Consider the following 6,000-nt stretch of genomic DNA (forward strand, 5'->3'; position numbering starts at 1 on the left):
ATATCAAGAATCACAAATATCTCATTAAACACAATCCACACCTTACCCATGCCAAATTCTGTTCAGTGCAGCACAGCCCTGCAGAAGCATCACTCCGATGGCTGCAGAGGAACAGTGCAGGGAAGAGCAGACTGCAGACTTATACAGCCCTGCTGGGACATGCGTACCAGTTGCAGAATTACAAAGACTCAGTAGCTGTTGTTCCTGACAGAAGAATATCTTCATCACTGTGTCACTGCAGTAGCTGCTGGTGGTGAGTCATGCTACACTCCAATGTAGCAAGGCCTGCTCATAATAAATGCAGCTCTTGTCCCAAAGGGCTTGCTTTTAGCAAGGCAGAATACAACAGTGGGTATTTGGCAAATGCATACAGAGTGATGAATTCGTGATCATTTTTCTTTCTGATAGGTAACTGAGACATGTCCCATAGGTCCTCACCAGCTGGTGACACCACCCAGGACAGAGCCAACACACTCAGTGCTGTGCTGGAGGAGCCATGTGGAAACTGCCTCTCTGCTCTCACCCATGATAAACATATTCCCAATTCCAGTGCTTCAGAAATGCCCTAACGTGGTATCAGGGCCAGGCTGTGGCCTTTGGTGCTGCCCAAAGACACACAAGAGCCTGGTTCTTCTGGAGAAGAGGAGGCTCAGGGGCGACCTTATCGCTCTCTACAGATACCTTAAAGGAGGCTGTAGTGAGGTGGGGGTTGGCCTGTTCTCCCACGTGCCTGGTGACAGGACGAGGGGGAATGGGCTAAAGTTGCGCCAGGGGAGTTTTAGGTTAGATGTTAGGAAGAATTTCTTTACTGAAAGGGTTGTTAGACACTGGAACGGGCTGCCCAGGGAGGTGGTGGAGTCACCATCCCTGGAAGTCTTCAAAAGACGTTTAGATGTAGAGCTTAGGGATATGGTTTAGTGGGGACTGTTAGTGTTAGGTTAGAGGTTGGACTCGATGATCTTGAGGTCTCTTCCAACCTAGAAATTCTGTGATTCTGTGATTCTGTGATTCCTTCGCCAACTAATAGTGAAATGTTCCTCTCTAAGTTCAGTGCTTAAACATGTAATCATCTCCAAAATCCACATCAAATATCTTATATCCTGAATAATTACTGCAGTACCCAGTAGCAGCAACCTCATCTAGAATACTTAATTGGGTAAAAGAAAAAAAAATCAAAGAAAGAGTGGAGAAAAACTTAAAAATTAAAGAGTTGTTAAGGTTTTGATCCAATATTAATTTGTACATCTGGTACAGGATTTAGTGAAATGAAGAGTGGTGCACAACAAAATATGCCCGAAAGATGATTTTTTCCCCCCCTATTTTCCAGTAATTTAAAAAATGCAGCACATCAGCCATCCTGTTTTCTACTGCTTTAACCAGAGCAGCTGTGCTGAAGGGGAGCAAAGGGGCAGTGGTGGCTCCCCAGAGAGCAGAGGGCTGGCTGCCAGCTGCCTTCACCTGCTGGGGCTACTGCGCCTGGGAGACTATGGGCCATGCTTGCATGCCCTCACTACAGCACCACAAATCCTCCTCTGGGATACAAACATGGGTAAAGCTCCCCACCACCTCTTGAATCAAGACACAAATGTCTCCACAAAACAAGTCTGGGACTGCTTAGTTTTTCTTTTATGTTGCTATGTATGGGAGACACGATTATGTGGTGTGCATCCCCTTTTGATCTTACATATTTATAATTAATTATTAAGCAAAAACAATAACCTGGAAGAAAGTGATATAACCCTATTATTTCATAATTTGTTAATGTTGTTAAATTCTTGGCAAAGAGTATCTATCTGCTCTTTGACAAATGTTTTTTGTAGCTAATTAACTCAGGTAAAACAGAAAGTATCCCACAGGCAGTTGGCCTTCAACCTCACATGTCTGATGCAATAATCCTTTTGCTCAAATAAATAAATAAATAAATAAATCTTAAGATCCAGGTCACCTGTCTGGACTTGGGATTCAGGAGAAGCTCCGATCTGAATAAGTGCTGAGATGTAACTATGCACCATTTAAGAGAAGTTTGTTTTGAACTATTTGTGTTATTCAATAAAACAATATTTTTGCAGTGTCCTTCAGTCCTGTCCACTGGTATTAGAGATTTAGAATTTGAAAAGTCTGATATTTTTTAAAAAATAAAATAAAGGGAACCTTTAAAGTCTTTCTTCTAGGTTCTCGGCAATATTGGCATTTTTTTCAAAGCAAAACATAATTTTAAGAATTGAGAATCTTCCTTAGACAGTACTTTAAAATTTCACCCTATTCCAAAATATCACTTTTTCCTTTAAATCACTACCTTGAGGGTTCACAAACCCGCAGACAGAAATTTATTGAATTTTAAGTGTAATGTAGAATTTTAATATACTGCTTCACATTAAAATATTTAAAGTTTAACTAGATGGCATAATCTACCCATATTCTTTATGAAAAAAAAAATATCGTTTTGAGCAGAATTACTTTACTTCAAGCATCCTTTGTGCTCTACACATATTACTGATATAATTTTCTACCAGAGATATTAATCATTTTGAGAAATTTATCTCTTAGAAAGCCCCAGTTACAGAAGACCAAATTTCATTTTTCAAGAATAAATGAAGGAGTAGCTTTTTCCCTGTTTGGGCTGCATAATTTACATGTCAATTGAGATTATCCTCAAGATTTTGAAGTTGCTCAGCTCAGCTCAAGAAAGATAGCTTCTTGCTTCTTACATATTTAGCTGATGTCAAAGTTTTATTTTTTTCACTCTATGCAGAATTTGAAGCAAGACTAAACAGTGTCTTTAAAAGCCTATCCCATGTAACTCCAACAAGTCTTCTGGTTATTTGTTTAGCATGGCCTGTTCTTAAAAAAAGATTCCCCTTGCACAGGAAAATAAATAAATAAATAAATAAATATATATATATATAAAATAGATTATATAATAGATTATATTATATATAAATATATAATATTTATATAAACACATTTATAGAAATAATTTTCTTTAATGTTGTAGAAGGTATTTTATTTTAAATAGGAACCATGCTGTATAAATCAGTTCATATTTTTCTTCTTTATTTACACCAGTTAGGGATGTATTGCCTTGCAAAGATAGATGTCTATGAAAACAGTCTCAATGGACTTTTTTTTTTTTTTTGTTAAATATTTCTCCACTAGAAAAAAAAAATAAAATAAAAAAACAGTTATTTTTTCTTTTCTCTCCCTGCCTGCTCAGACAAAGCATAGGAACAGGATTAGAGCCTTACATAAATAATAAAATAAAATAAATAAAATAAAATAAAATAAATCTAAAGGACTTCCATAGCTATAGCTGAGTGGAGATTTTACAATGAAGTATTTTCTGAGTAGCAAGCATCAATTTGTAAACGAAAACGCTCTTTAGCAGTTTGCCTGATTCTGTAAAATTTAATTTAGAAAAAATAAAATAAAATAAAATAAAAAAACTCTTTCAGGCCTTCACCAAGGAAGAAACCATAGATAGTTGTGTTGCTATGACCAAGTAAAAGTGGACATGAAAAGGGAAAAAAAAAAAAAAAAGGAAAACAAACAAACAAACAAACAAAAGCAAGCAAACAAACAAAAAACAGATAAGGAGGATAAAGAAAGAGAAATTTGTCTTTTGGAAGGTGACAAAGGGGGAGAATTGGTGAAAGCCATGCAGAAAAAGGCATATTGACATTTATATGGGAAGCGTAGCACCAGGGATCTGCTTCTCATGAACCCAATTCTCCATCAGAAAATGATCAAGATGCTGTTCAATGTCACTGAGCATCGTCAATTTCTGACTCTTTTGGGCTTTGGAGAAGACTTATGAAGCCTAATTTGGGTGGTATTTTTTTAATCGTTCTGTTTTTCTACCAACTACTTCAAAAAGGAACAAATTGGTTTCTCAGCTTTTCCACTCTAACAACAAATGAGAGTCTATCTTGCAAATTAGAAACAGTCTTAATTACACAGAAAGTGTATCCTGTGGTAAATATTATGTAAGAAAAAAAAATAGTTCTGCTGTTTCTTTTTTATTAACCTCAGATTATACGTGTATATACATATATATATATATATATATATATATATATATATATATATATTTAAATAATTTAAATAGCCAGTTATGTGCTAACCATAATTACAAAAGCTTGTCATTTTTCTTTTTATAATCATTTTTTTTTTTAGTAGTGTGCCAGCAATATGGAAAACTGTCACTATCAGCCTTTCATTGTTTCTTTGCGTTTATAATGATCTGGATGAATGTTCTGGTATACTACAACCCCTGGGAGATTCTAGACTTAATCATAAATAGCCTAGTTATAGGGAAGGTATTTGAAATCCTGAAAAATTAATTATTTTTTAAGAACACAAATTTATTTTGAGTCTCCATTACTTCCTGTTATAGATATAGTGTAATCCCGTATTTACAGGCTTCTAATATACTACAAGATATTTTGGAAGTCCTTTGGTGTTTTGAGCCTGCTACACAAAGAATTTGCATATCTTTTAAGTATCTGATTTTTTTTTTTCTGGCTTAAACACAAAAGAATCTCTAGAGGCACAAATCTCAGAAAGTGTATAATGAATAAATGGAAAGCACTTTGCATATTAATACAATCCTCTTCTTATATATTGTCTTATAAAAAGGAAACCATTTATTGCAACCAGTTTTGGCACAATTTGGTGACTGCAATGAATAAATGCATTGTCAGAGCTTCACAAAAGAAAGCTTATCAAGTCCTGCTTTCTTCTGAATCACTTATGTAACACAAAAACTGAAAAGCTTTCATAAAACTGCCAAAGAATCACAACTTACCTAAGAAGAATTTTATCTTCCTTTTTTCCCTTTTCCTTCTGTTCAATAATTAACCTAACACGTTTAAGAGAATAGATTTGATACAATAATCTATTACTTCTGAAAAATATTGCTTAGAGTAAATAAGTAATAAGCAACCTGATGTTCTGAACATGTAATTGTCTTTCTTTAACTGTAATGTATTTCAGTCACCGCCTTATTCTCTAAATACTCTCACTCCAAAGCTCTTGGTATCAGTAAGTTCCCAGGTAAACACAATGTAAACTAAATTAAGTTGCAGACTGTCTTTGCGTTCTGTGCACTTTCCTAAGATAAAGATACCAAAAGATCAGCTAAAAAAAAAAAAATAATAATAATAATAAAATAACATTTATCAGAAATATTTTTCACTAAGCAGGAATGCCACTGAAAATTTACAGTCTCAAAATTTCCATAAAAATGAATCCAAAACATCAATACATGACCTTGTTCTCAAAAATCTGTTACTAGTCATAAAGAAATATACATTTTGAGAAAAGGTTTAATAAAATAAAAGCACCATGAACCTTTCTAATTTAGAAAGCAACCATAAAAATGATGAAAACAATGGCACTGACAATTCAAAGTAAAACTAAAAAGGAATGGGAAATGGGGTGAAGTAGGAGGTGTAGAGCACGGTCCCTTGAGAAAGGCCAGGGCATACCTCAGCTACTAAGAACAAATGTTTGTTTAAGCTGGCATCTCCAGGGCTGGAGTCCAGAGACTATTTTACTGCTTAAGTGTCTTCATCATTACAAATTTTCTTCTAAAGCCTAACCTAAATCTCATTTGCTGAAAATTAATCCCATTATTTTATATACTATTCTAAGTGGACATGAAGAATAATTTATTATTCTATCTTTGCAATAACTCTCCAATGGCTCTAATTATACCACATATGCTTTTTGATGGTTATAATTTTAACTAAATCAGGTAATTGGAAGGTTAACTACTGACTGAAAATTATCACAGCTTAAATAAAATATAGTTAATAAATCCCACTCCTAAAGATTATACTTATAAAATATGAAGCCATGCTAATAAATTCTTTAGTTTCATTAATTATCAAGAAAGATAACCATAGTAAATCTACTTTGTGATTTTGGAATTATTCCCTTGTATTTACTGTTGGGTGATTCAAACTTAGTGAGATATAGGACAAGAGCTGATTCAAAATA

The sequence above is a fragment of the Anas platyrhynchos genome, chromosome 7, assembly GCF_047663525.1.
Source record: "Anas platyrhynchos isolate ZD024472 breed Pekin duck chromosome 7, IASCAAS_PekinDuck_T2T, whole genome shotgun sequence".
Lineage (NCBI taxonomy): Eukaryota > Metazoa > Chordata > Aves > Anseriformes > Anatidae > Anas > Anas platyrhynchos.